Source organism: Zingiber officinale, chromosome 2B (genome assembly GCF_018446385.1).
Source record: "Zingiber officinale cultivar Zhangliang chromosome 2B, Zo_v1.1, whole genome shotgun sequence".
In the NCBI taxonomy this organism is placed as follows: Eukaryota; Viridiplantae; Streptophyta; class Magnoliopsida; order Zingiberales; family Zingiberaceae; genus Zingiber; species Zingiber officinale.
In genome coordinates, this window is record NC_055989.1 from 119,405,089 (window position 1) to 119,418,709 (window position 13,621).

The window sequence follows — 13,621 nt, forward strand, 5'->3', positions numbered from 1 at the left end:
ACGTAGAGTGAGTCTTATTGCAAAAGGATATACCCAATGAGATTCAATGAAGTTGTTATCTTTAATTTATTAGGATGATGATGAAGACCATTGTGTCAATTTGAAAAGAAAATGACAAAAGTTTGTTAAGATTGACGTTGATGATTTACTTCGAGCTAGAAATGATAAAATTTGTTATTAAAGTAAAGATTAGGTTTGCTTCACAATGCAGGAGGCAGAATGCACCTTTAGTTCTAAGATTATAAGAATTGTTTAAAAAAGGTTTTAGCTTTATCTCAAGAATCCTACATCACTAGAATGTTACAAGATTTCAATATCACCAATTATGATATCAAGTCAACACCTATTGCACATGATATTGTTTTGAGTAAGAGCAGGGGTGCTAAAACTCCTAAAGAGATATAATTGTAATGAAGGGGGAAAAAATCAAATATTAATGTAGTAGATAGTCTAACGGGCGTAATATTGTGTCCATCCCAATATTTGTTAAGTTGTAAGGCTTATAACCCGCTTCTAGTCTAATCCGAGAATAAGATATTGGAAAGTGGTCAAGATGAATTTCAGATATTTGGAAAAAGGCAATAGATCATTGTCTATATTTCCATGAGTGAGACTTGAGCCTCAAAGACACCATATAGTAATAAATTGTGATAGTAAAGCCACAAATCTTTCTTGAGAGATCTCAAATATCAAAGCAAGATAAACACAGTTCTATTATCACTTTGTAAAGGACTTTGTAAAGGACATGATAGAAAGAATATGTCCCCATGCATGCAATATTTAATAAGCCTTTGGCAAACAAATCATTTCAAGGGCACATGGGATCTTTAGTGCTTTTTAAAGTGTAATCAATATTATATAACTAAATGTTATGATTAATTTGATTTAATAAATATCTGATCTAATATGATACAACGTATGTTAAAATGTTTAAATTTATATGTTTAAGTGATATATCAAAATAAACTTATTGGAATGTTAAGATTGATCTTTTCACATGGGCAATCGTCTATATTTGTTGAATATCATTCAATATTGGTAAATATTCAAAGTAACTTTTCTCATCGTTTACTAAGTCTACTTTAACCAAAAGTGAGTTTGTGAGAGTGTGGCCAAGAGATATTGTAGTATACCAAAAATGTAGATAAAGATGTAAATAATCAAAATGTGACATAATTAAATTTTTAAGAAAAATAAATATATTTTAGTGATAATTTATAGAGAAATAAATTTATATGAATTTATGAAATTTATTAGAATTTTTTTGGATTTTAAAGGAACCTTTTTAGGTTTTAAAGAGTATAAATGGGCAAGAGAAAAGTCTATTTTAGAACGCCCAATTAAAGTGAGAGTTGATTGAATATAAAACCTATGTCTAGATAATCTAAACTTAGTTTTTATTTTCCTCTCCCACCCCATTTCTTTCTCTTCCTCTCGTGCTCGCAGTGCTGTTCCGCCGCACGACGCCGCTATTCGCGAGCCGGAGCCACGCCCCTTTCCTTGATGTCGGCCTTTTCTGTCCCTGCGCTCGAGCCATCGCAATCTTGTATCGTGCTTTCATTGTCGGTCGTGCTCGATGTCGCGACACCACCGTGAGCAAATCCCGAAGGCCAGCCGCTTTTCCTTTACCCTCCTTCGGGGCAGCCTTCATTCCTCACCGTCAGCCACGAACCGCTCATCGGAAGTCATGCCATCCTCCGCCCGCTGTACGCTGACAAATCGTCAAACAAAAATAAGTACCAGGAACTAGAAAAAGTACAGATTTTATTTGAAACCTTTAAAAGCTTACAAAGACTTGCGCAAACTTAAAGATAGTACTTACTTCTCAAGTAAACTCTCAGAAGTCTTCTGAATTGAGTTTGCAAGAGATAGATAGGGGCTTATATATAGGAGTAGAGATGAGGATCGGGTGCCCATGAGTGGCCTCATCGCATCCTTATCTTCTTCTTTACAGCTACCCCGATTAGTGCTTGACAGCTTAAAAGATACAATAATTCACAAAGTGTTTGGTGCTAGTACAATAATGCACCGAGTAGTCACCTAAAGCAGATTTAGATTGGACAGGTCTATCCAAAGTAAATCTCCTTTATTTATGATTTTGGATTTCTGGGCCCACCATGTCCGCCTCAGATGCTAAACGATGGAGTTCTTTGAGCTGCATCTTTTACGAGCCAAAGGGTCTGCTCCAGCTGGTCATCTTGTTGTTGTACTGTTGATAGCCAGTCTCCATGCCAATTTTGTCTTGTACTTCGTTATTTGTACTCATGGAGTTTAATGGAGTGTATTTCCCTGTACTGTTGTAATGATTTGATAGCATGTTGGGTTGCTTCTCTTTGGATTTGGCATGCCATTAAACAACGAAGTACAAGACAAATTGGCATGGAGACTGGCTACCAGCAGTACAACAACAAGATGACCAGCTGGAGCAGGCCCTTTGGCTCGTAAAAGATGCAGCTCAAAGAACTCCGTCGTTTAGCATCTGAGGCGGACATGGTGGGCCCAGAAATCCAAAATCATAAATAAAGGAGATTTACTTTGGATAGACCTGTCCATTCTAAATATGCTTTAGGTAACTACTGTTGGTTGCTACTGGAAATATCGTACCAGTTCCCTGTACAAAAATTTTGTACAAGTCCTGAACCATTCCTAACAACCTATTGTGTTCTTTAAAATTAAATTTGAAATCGCAAACAAAACTTAACATTATTGATTCCAAATTCAACTTATCTGTTCTTAAAGGTTTAGACTTAAATCGCAAACGATGCTTAACATTATTAATCCAAATCCACTTATGTTACAAATTTGATTAAATATTTATTTCAAAGTTCGGCTCCCAGGTCAAACGTGACGAGGCACTAGGCCTTCTTGGGTATGGGATCATCCACCACTGCCTAGACAAAGCCTTACAAAGAAAACCAATATTTAATCTCCTTATAGTAACCCTAGGTTTAACCAAAAAGGAACAATCGAATCACAAATTCGAAAAACAAAAGAAACACAAAATCGAAAACATAAATTCGATAACCTAGATTCATTAGCCTCTTATGTTTGGTATTTCAAGATCTAAATAAAAGGACGAACTAGTTATGATGCGGAAACTAATAACTAGTTATACCTTTTATAGCTTATAGACCTCACGATCTTCTGCCGTATTCCTTTTCTTATCTCGGACGTCATGTGGGCGACGATCTACCGAGACGAGAATCCACCCAAGCTTCCTTCTTCTCCAAGCAAGTTTCGGCTAACAACAAACTCCTTGAGTTGAAGAACTTCGGCCACCAACCAAGCTCCAAGGGATGCTAAGAAACAATGTCTCTTATCTCTCCTTCTTCTCTAAGCAAAATCCGGCCACCAAGATCTCTCCAAGAAGATGATGCCGCCGGCCACTTAAGAAGAAGAATAGGGGAAGAGGAAGAAGAGAGGGTTGGCCACCACAAGGAAGAGAAGAGAGGAATACTAGATGTATATTATCATGAGGTGAGGCACCTCTACCCTCTCTTTTATATTCCTTGATCTTGACAAATAAGGAAAGTTTTAATAAAAACTTCCTTATTTTCTTTGTCATAGAAAAGAAAATTTAATTGATTAAAAAAAATTTCCTTTTCTCTATCAATGTGGTTGGCCACCTTAATTCCTCCAAACAAGGAAAGTTTAAACACAAAATTAAAACTTCCTAATTTGTTTCCGAAAATTTTTAAAATAAAAATTTCTCTTTAAAATTCCCTTCATGGTTGGTTATAAAAGAAAACTTTTATAAATTAAAATCTCTCTATTAAAACATGTGGATGATTACAATAAGGAAAGTTTTTCTCAAAATTAAAATCTTCCTTTCAATCTACAAATAAGGAAAGATATCAAATCTTTTCTCTTAATCTTTTATAGAAACTATAAAAAGGAAAGATTTAATTTTAAAACTCTCTTTTAAAACATGTGGATGGTTACAATAAGGAAAGTTTTATCAAAAATTAAAATCTTTCTTTCAATCTACAAATAAGGAAAGATATCAAATCTTTTCTCTTAATCTTTTATAGAAACTATAAAAAGGAAAGATTTAATTTTAAAACTCTCTTTTAAAATCATGAGGATGGTTACATAAAAGGAAAGTTTTATCAAAAATTAAAATCTTCCTTTTAACTACAAATAAGGAAAGATATCAAACATTTCTCTTAATCTTTTGTAGAAAACTACAAAAGAAAAGATTTAAATTTTAAACTCTCTTTTAAAACCATGGCTTACACATAAGAAAAGATTTTAAAAAATAAAATCCTTTTAATTTAATGTGGTCGGCCAATTAAGCTTAGGTTCAAGCTAGGGCCGGCCACCAACTCACCTTGGTTTGGCCGTCCCTAGCTTAGGCTCCAAGCTAGGCTTGGCCGACCACCTTAAGGTGGGTAAGAAGGTGGGTATGGGCAGGTATAACACTTTATAATTAAGAGGCTATGACAGGGACCGAAAGGAGGAATTGATTTTGGTCTCCCAATGAACTTAAGCTTCCCGTGTTCGCCCCGAACACCAAACTCGAGTTCATCAATAATATTTCACTCCACTAAAGAGTTATTATTGAACTACCGCACCGATCCCATATTACTATATGGGCTCCTTCTTATCATGAGTGTGTTAATCTCCCTGTGTTTAAGATATCGAATGTCCACTAATTAAATGAGTTACTGACAACTCATTTAATTAATATCTAATTCCAAGAGTAATACCACTAAACCTTATTGTCATGTCGGACCAAGTCCACCTGCAGGGTTTAACATGACAATCCCTATGAGCTCCTCTTGGGGACATTATCAACCTAGATTACTAGAACACAGTTTCATTCTATAATCAACAACACACCATATAAATAATATCATTTCTCAACTTATCGAGCCTATTGATTTATCGAACTAAATCGCACTCTTTGATAAATTAAAGAAATGAATATTAAATATATGTGTTTGTTATTATATCATGATTAAGAGCACACACTTCCATAATCACAAAGGTCTTGTTCTTTTATTCAGTCAGTATAAAAAGAACTTACCTTAAATGGTCTAACTCAATACACTCTGAGTGTACTAGTGTAATTTTATAATCAAAATAAACTAATACCAAATTACACTACGACTATTCCAATGGTTTGTTCCTATCCATCTTAGTCGTGAGCAACTGTTTATAATTTATAAAGAACTAATAACATGATCTTCTATGTGTGACACCACACACCATGTTATCTAGAATATAAATTAATTGAACAACTACACTTAACATATAAATGTAGACATTTGACCAATGTGATTCTTATTTCTAAATAAATGTTTATAAAAAAAGATAGACTTTTAGTATACATTCCAACAACTACTCGGTGCATTATTGTACTAGCACCAAACACTTTGTGAATTATTGTATCTTTTAAGCTGTCAAGCACTAATCGGGGTAGCTGTAAAGTAGAAGATAAGGATGCGATAGGGCCACCCATGGGCACCCAATCCTCATCTCTACTCCTATATATAAGCCCCTATCTATCTCTTGCAAACTCAATTCAGAAGACCTCTGAGAGTTTACTTGAGAAGTAAGTACTATCTTTAAGTTTGCGCAAGTCTTTGTAAGCTTGAAGGTTTCAAATAAAATCTATACTTTTTCTAGTTCCTGGTACTTATTTTTGTTTAACACCCTCATTTACACAAATCAACCCACCACAACCACTTGGTATCAGAGCTAGTTAGGAATGGCGAACTAAAACCAATAAGGTACTCTAGGGGAAGGGCAGTGTCCTTAGCTACCAAATTGTTGAAAATATTTCCATTAGTTTGGACTTAGACTTTGCAAATAGGTCCTTGAAAAATATAATTCTTGAGGAGCTTGTATCAATAGACGTAAGGTGACAGAAGGAGGAATTCCTAAGAAGGATCACTGGAAAGGTGAGGTATAAACCCCTCTTAAGGAAAATACTATCAAGTGCCTATAACCAAATCTTATGTCTGAACGATGGGAGGAAGCAATACGATCTTGGTATGCTAGCTCACATACCTCAAACCTAGAATACCTTGATTTAGCAAACACTGAAAAATCATCCCATAAGGAACTAGCTCATAATATTTCAATAATATTTGACAAAATCTGCTTATCCAGTAAGGTACATTTAAGGAATTTCAGAGTCATCCAAGAACAAAATCAAGCTCTTGAAAAGGAGCTACAGAAGCTTGAGAAGGATGTACAAGCTCTGACTGCCTTACAAGTTAACAACAAAACTCTTACGCAACACGAAGCAAGGAGCTTACTTATTGAAGCACTGAAGCAACCAAAGCTTATTGAGGAGAAAACTCTTCAATTATCAGCAAGCCTGGAAAAGAAGTTGCATCGAGTGGAGCAATCGTTGGTAAAAATTGAAAAACAAATTTTTGGATGAGCTATACGTTGTCCAAAAATACAAATTCCTACCAAGAATCCATCAAAGCTGTTGAACTTTTGAAGCCCCCTGCACTTGGATTTATAAAGCCAAGTGAGTATTCAAGCACTATTGCCAGCGGAGCAGCAATAATCAAGCAAAACAACCTTCAACTTCAATTACTGACACAAATTTCAGAAGGCATAAAAGAGATCCATGATGACCTAAAAGGAGTTCTTGAATATCAAAGAAAAAAGGGAGGTACACCTATATTGTCTGACGATATAATTACAAAGCTTTCCAATCTATCCTTAGGGTCAGGAGAACGACCCAAGGAGCCAAAAGGAAAACTTCTGGTGTTCAAGGACCCCCTCAAAATCCTTCGACAGGATCAATAAAAATCACGAAATGACAACCAAAACCAGGACAACTCAAGAAGCACCCACTACACCCCTGGTGGAAGATCAAATACGGGAGTACAGGCACAACCAGAGGCACCTTTACAACCTACAACAAGTATCCAGACGGATGGGTCAGCGAATAATGGGAAGGACTGCAACCCAGCACACACTGGAGCAACAGCTAAACCCCCAAGAGCAACTTAGATTATCTATGCGAGAAAGGGTAGCAATAGCTCCAGCTGAAGTATTATATCATTCCCGAAGGGATGATGCAAATCATCGTGTGTATATACACCGATCAGAGGAAGCGATCTTATGTACAGACAACCATCAAGTTGACCAAACATTCATCCAAGAAGAAAGCTTCCATCAGCTACAAAGAAGCAAGATGCAATATATCCATCTAGGTGTCCTCCAGGTACGACTTCAAATTCTTCACAGGCAAGAAGAAGGAACCCTGGCTCTTGTCCTATTCCATGACAACCAATGGCAAGACGACAGGTCGATAATAGCAACAATGGAGGTGGATTTAGCAAGAGGAAGTCAACTTATTTATGTAATTCCGGATATCATGATGACAATCGGGGATTTCTTTAGAAACATCCACTTAACTATAGCAACAAAGGGATACGAGACATGGAAGAATGGCGAAGCCAATTTTCTTATCACCCGAGGATTAATCGGAAGGCTTTCAATCACACCAAACGTCGCCTTCGCTTATGAGGTAAATGGTGTTGTTGATTATCTAACCAGTCATGGAGTAATTGCTCTTCCAGGAAGGCGATACTCAGCAAGGCAATTACAAGGACAAAATTGGGTGATTTGCCCCACAAATGTAGTTGTTCCTCTACAACCTAATGAAGTATCAAGTAGCAACTTATTGGATGGAAGACTCTCCATCAGTTTCTCTAATTACCGAGCAGCACCATTTATACATGACGCCACTTATAGCAGAAATGATGATGAAGCCTTAAGTGATGAAGAAGAATTAAGGCTGCACACAGTAGCAGTCTTAATAGAAGAAGGACTTCTAGTCAAAAGATTATATCCTTCAGCAGCATTACCACGAAGAACAACTGCAGGGGCAGCAGGCTATGACTTACCGCTTAATAGAGCCCAAGATATTCCTGCAAACAGCAGAACACTATTAACAACAGGGCTCAGCATTAAAGCAGCAAAAGGAACTTATGCAAGGATAACGGCACGATCTGGTGCAGCACTTAAGAAAGGAATTTTAATCGGAGCAGAAGTAATAGACTCCGACTACCGAGGTGAAGTTAAAATCTTGGCATTCAATTTAACTAGCCAAGATATCTTTTTGCAAAAACATGAATGTATTGCATAGATTATTCTTGAAAATATTTCTACACCAGAGGTTTATGAAGTAGATGATCTAAATGAGACAGCACGAGGCCACAATGCTTTCGGCTCAACATCAGGAGAACCGATAGGACAATTGCAGCAACAGTTAACGACCACATGGCTAAAGTCTTTAGCAACTAGCTTCATCCCAGATGATCAAAGCTCAACTGAATCAACACCAACAAAGGATATGAATCCTCGAACATGGTATAGTACTATAAACATGCCTATGAAAAGCCATGACGCACACTCAACAAGTAAAGTACCACAATGGGAGGATATTGTTCACATTCTCTGCCCTCAAGAACAAGATGAGAATGCTAGTCATCGTTTCCCATTATATGGTACCCATGCAGGTGATGCACGGCCAGGACCCTCTGTACACCGATCCATGGAATATCCTATAATGGAAAATGATGAATTTCTAACAACAATCTTTGAAGAATCCTCTACCTCTGAGGCAGAATACTTGCAAGACTGCTTAAATTCATACTTTTCTAACGCAGACGAAGGTGGTGGAGAATACGAGCTACCCTACCCATCCCAAATCACTCCTGAAATACTAGCAGCAGGACAAGAATTAGAGGAGAACTGGGAGCTAGATTACCCACAATTAGCAAGGCTATCTGAACAAATATACTCAGCAATTTCAACATATAGACCCATAGTAGATACAACCATGGGACCGCCCAATTACCCCCCGGCGGTAGAAATAGGGGCAGGCTCTGAACATAGACCAGAATTTGAAGGATATAGAGGAAACGAGAAATTCAAATCAAAAAATTATTCGGAGCAATAGAGTTTACCCTCAGCCTTCCATCAAACTGGTGCTATGTTTGTAATCCCTACTGAACTGGGAAGATTTGATGAAGTTTTCATGAGATGGGAGTCAATTACAAAAAACTTGGTTTCACTCCAGGGATTCACTGATGCAGCAAGTAAAGCAGAGTTCATAGAAAATCTGTTAGGAGAAGCAGAAAAGTTGACCTGGATCCAATGGAGAATGTCTTATCCTAATGAATACCAGGAGTTACTAAATAATGCTGATGGATCTTCAGGTACGCAGAATATAATTTCACAAATAAGAACAGTCTTTATGCTTGAAGACCCATATCAGGGTTCTACAGTAATCCAAGAAGAAGCTTATAAAGATTTAGAGTATCTATCTTGCAACAATCTAAAAGATATTCTGCAGTTCCTAAATGATTATTGGAGATTAGCATCAAAAACAGGAAGACTTTTCACAAGCCCAGAATTATCAGAAAAGCTTTGGGCGAAAAAGCTGGGAGATTTAGGAAAAAGAATCAAGACTGCCTTTGAAAATAAATATCAAGGAAATATCATTGGAGTTATCCCAAGAATTTTATTTACTTACAGATATCTGGAGAATAAATGCAAAGATGCAGCATTTAAAAGGGCCTTGAAAGATTTATCCTTCTGCAGTAAAATCCCTATTCCAGGATACTATAAGGCACCAGAAAGGAAATATGGTGTACGCAAATCCAGAACTTATAAAGGAAAACCTCATTCATCGCACGCCAGAATAGAAAAGAAAAAGCACCTAGTAAGAAATAAGAAGTGTAAGTGCTTTCTTTGTGGAGAAGAAAGACACTTCGCTAGGGATTGCCCTAACGAAAAGAGAAATGTCAAACGAGTAGCAATGTTTGAGCAACTCAACCTCCCGGAAGATTGTGAGATAGAATCAGTAGAAGAAGGAGAAGAACAAAGTGACTCTATCTATAGCATCTCTGAAGGAGAAGGTATGGAGGAGTTACAGTACAATATAAATACAATACTAATGGAAAATATTTTCATATTGCGAGAGGAAGGAAGGTCATGGTGGATTGGACCAAGCACAGGATACAGGTCTCAAGTACAAGTATCGCAGAAACGATTTGAATGCAAACACCTATGGGAGATTAATGAAGAATTTCCCGGGGAACATTCAGTCTGCCAATGCTGTAAAAGGGAGACACAAAAGAGACATAGGAGGCACTGCACAATATGCAAGATAACAATCTGCGGGATGTGCAGCATCTACTATTTTGACAAACGCACTCTTGTAGCGCAAGCCACACCCATCAGGTACAACCCTAAAGACTTGCTTAAGGAACAACAAGATTATATTACTTTTTGTGAAACAGAAATTAAAAGACTCCAAGCAAAGCTAGAAACTCAGCAAATAAGAAGAGATGAAGAAGAGCAGGTCCGAAAACAATCATTGCAACTAGCTGAAGAAAATATGAATAGAGAGATAGAGATGGGAAGATAAATGGATAGTTATAAATAGTAAGATAGAAGAAATGGTATCAAATACAAAGAGAAGCTTCTCTTTGAGCTGACACTGCCCTTCCCCTAGAGTATCTTATTGGTTTTAGTTCGCCATTCCTAACTAGCTCTGATACCAAGTGGTTGTGGTGGGTTGATTTGGGTAAATGAGGGTGTCAAACAAAAATAAGTACCAGGAACTAGAAAAAGTACAGATTTTATTTGAAACCTTCAAAAGCTTACAAAGACTTGCACAAACTTAAAGATAGTACTTACTTCTCAAGTAAACTCTCAGAGGTCTTCTTCTTCTATCCTCTTTCCCTTTTGGTAAACTGGGTTGTCTTTTAACCTTTGGATTTCTTTCTTTAGATCTTCCTTTTCATATATTAATCTATCCAGATTCATAGACTCTTCTTCAAGCCTTTTGTATTTGAATTCCCATTCTCTTACTTCATGTTGAAGCCTTATATTTTCTTCAGCTAGTTGCAATGATTGTTTTCGGACCTGCTCTTCTTCATCTGTTCTTATTTGCTGAGTTTCTAGCTTTGCTTGGAGTCTTTTAATTTCTGCTTCACAAAAAGTAATATAATCTTGTTGTTCCTTAAGCAAGTCTTTAGGGTTGTACCTGATGGGTGTGGCTTGCGCTACAGGAGAGTGCATTTGTCGAAATAGTAGATAATACACATCCCGCATACTGTTATCTTGCATATTATGAAGTGCCTCCTATGTCTCTTTTGTGTCTCCCTTTTACAGCATTGGCAGACTGAATGTTCCCCGGGAAATTCTTCATTAATCTCCCATAGGTGTTTGCATTCAAATTGTTTCTGCGATACTTGTACTTGAGACCTGTATCCTGTGCTTGGTCCAATCCACCATGACCTTCCTTCCTCTCGCAACATGAAAATATTTTCCATTAGTATTGTATTCATATTGTACTGTAACTCCTCCATACCTTCTCCTTCAGAGATGTTATAGATAGCGTCACTTTGTTCTTCTCCTTCTTCTACTGAAACTATCTCACAATCTTCCAGGAGGTTGAGTTGCTTAAACATTGCTACTCGTTTGACATTTCTCTTTTCGTTAGGGCAATCCCTAGCGAAGTGCCCTTCTTCTCCACAAAGAAAGCACTTGCACTTCTTATTTCTTACTAGTTGCTTTTTCTTTTCTATTCTGGCGTGCGATGAATGAGGTTTTCATTTATAAGTTCTGGATTTGCGTACACCATATTTCCTTTCTGGTGCCTTATAGTATCCTGGAATAGGGATTTTACTGCAGAAGGATAAATCTTTCAAGGTCCTTTTAAACGCTGCATCTTTGCATTCATTCTCCAGATATCTGTAAGCAAATAAAATTTTTAGGATAACTCCAATGGTATGTCCTTGATATTTATTTTCAAAGACAGTCTTGATTCTTTTTCCTAAATCTCCCAGCATTTTCGCCCAAAGCTTTTCTGATAATTCTGGGCTTGTGAAAAGTCTTCCTGTTTTTGATGCTAATCTCCAATAATCATTCTGGACATGGATCCGCCGCTCTTCTCATGTCCGTGGGTGGCGAGAACTGTCATCCCTGTCGCCGCTGACCCATGACGTTATTACCTAGCCTCATCTACAGTTGCTCAAACGTTTGGCACGTTGGGCATCGTCGCTCCCTTCGTGTGAGCCACCGTTGTTAGCTATCGTGAGCCACTGTTGTGGAAGAGGACGTCGACTGCGATAGGGGTAACGATCAGGTTCATTACCTGACTAAGCCTAGGTTTAATTAAGGATTTGTTAATTTGTTTTAAGTTAATTAATTAGTTAAGACATTGATTAACAACGGGATTTTTGATAAATTGAGTAAATCAGATTAATTAATTGAGATTTGATTTTAATGGTTAATAATTGAATAATGATGCACTCGCTTAGAAGTTTATTAAGTGTTAATCTGATTTGGAATTAATTAAGAAGTCAATTAATTAATTAATAGATTGATGAATTAATTAGTTAATTGATAGGTGGATTAATGGATTAACATATGAATTAATCAATAATTGATAAACCAATTTGATTTTTTGATTAGGATTACTCTAGTACTTAGACGGTCTTTGTATCCTGTACTGGTAGGATTCGAGCTTGAGGCAGACTTTTGACTTAAGGATAGATAAGATATTCTATAATTGAGATGGTAGATCCTGCTTGAGAGCTTTGTAATGCATGATTGATTACTGTCATGTTTTGATTAAGTCGCAGTTACTAGTTTACCTTAAATCTGTTCTATATTACCCCGGAGTTTGATACCTTATTATTTGTCTTTATATTTGATCTATTATTGATAGCTATGCGATCTTGGTTGTTATTCATGATTGGGTTTATATATATGTATGATATTACCTTACCATAGTCTAGTTGTAGGCTTACATTCGTGCATTTATAGTATAGTATGGTTAAATACTTAGGCTCGTGCCTACAGGGTATTGATATTACATGTAATATAGTTGTATACTTGTGAGGGCATATATATTAGTGAGATTGTGTTGACCTATACTTGATAGAAATCACTCCCTAGCAGAGGGATAGCGTATTCCTCTAGGCTTGTCCCTTTAGATCAACTCCTAGGACTACTTAATCTTGACCCCATTGTTTATTATATGTGTGTGATGATATCATCGAATTAGTTGAGACATTAATACTAGATGACTAATATTCTCTTGATGAGATTGGTTAACTAGTATTTTGGGACCTGATTATCTATTTTCTACCTATATATTAGTAGGAGTATATCGTGTATAAGATGTCAAGTATACTAGTAGACCCTTACTTGTTATATAGGCTCATGCCTATACATTAGTAAAATTATATCATAGTGTAGTATTTCGAGTATCCTACTAGACCCTTGGTTGCTATATCTTGTCGACCATTGTCTCTCATTCATGGTTGAAAGAGTCGTTAGCGATCGATAGAATATCCTGTCGACCATTGTCTCCCATTCGTAATTGAGAGAGTCGTCAGCGACCAAAAGTATATATTGTCGACCATTGTCTCCCATTCGTGATTGAGAGAGTCGTCAGCGACCAAAAGTATATATTGTCGACCATTGTCTCCAATTCGTGATTGAGAGAGTCGTCAGCGACCAAAAGTATATATTGTCGACCATTGTCTCCAATTCGTGGTTGAAAGAGTCGTTAGCGATCGATAGAATATCCTGTCGACCATTGTCTCCCATTCGTAATTGAGAGAGT

The 13,621-nt window shown here is 37.0% G+C and overlaps 1 protein-coding gene and 1 long non-coding RNA gene across 7 annotated transcripts in view; both read right to left on the bottom strand.

Annotated features, from left to right (window-relative positions):
• Positions 1–1,325: 1,325 nt before the first annotated feature.
• LOC122046938 lies at positions 1,326–2,197 on the bottom strand. The gene is made up of 2 exons (XR_006130438.1): positions 1,823–2,197; positions 1,326–1,711 (listed from the first exon to the last, which is right to left on the bottom strand). It is a non-coding gene; the product is annotated as an uncharacterized LOC122046938 (long non-coding RNA).
• Positions 2,198–6,071: 3,874 nt separating this feature from the next.
• The window catches only part of LOC122046936, a 30,284-nt gene continuing 22,734 nt past the window's right edge, over positions 6,072–13,621 (bottom strand). For 2 of the 6 annotated variants that reach the window (XM_042607896.1, XM_042607893.1), the window contains exon 6: positions 7,531–7,901. The gene's annotated coding sequence lies outside the window, so the exon portion shown is untranslated. Of the gene's footprint in view, positions 6,329–6,426; positions 6,464–7,530; positions 7,902–11,764; positions 12,112–13,621 lie in introns of those variants that run through there. The other 4 variants (XR_006130437.1, XR_006130436.1, XM_042607895.1 and 1 more) reach the window with 4 other exon arrangements.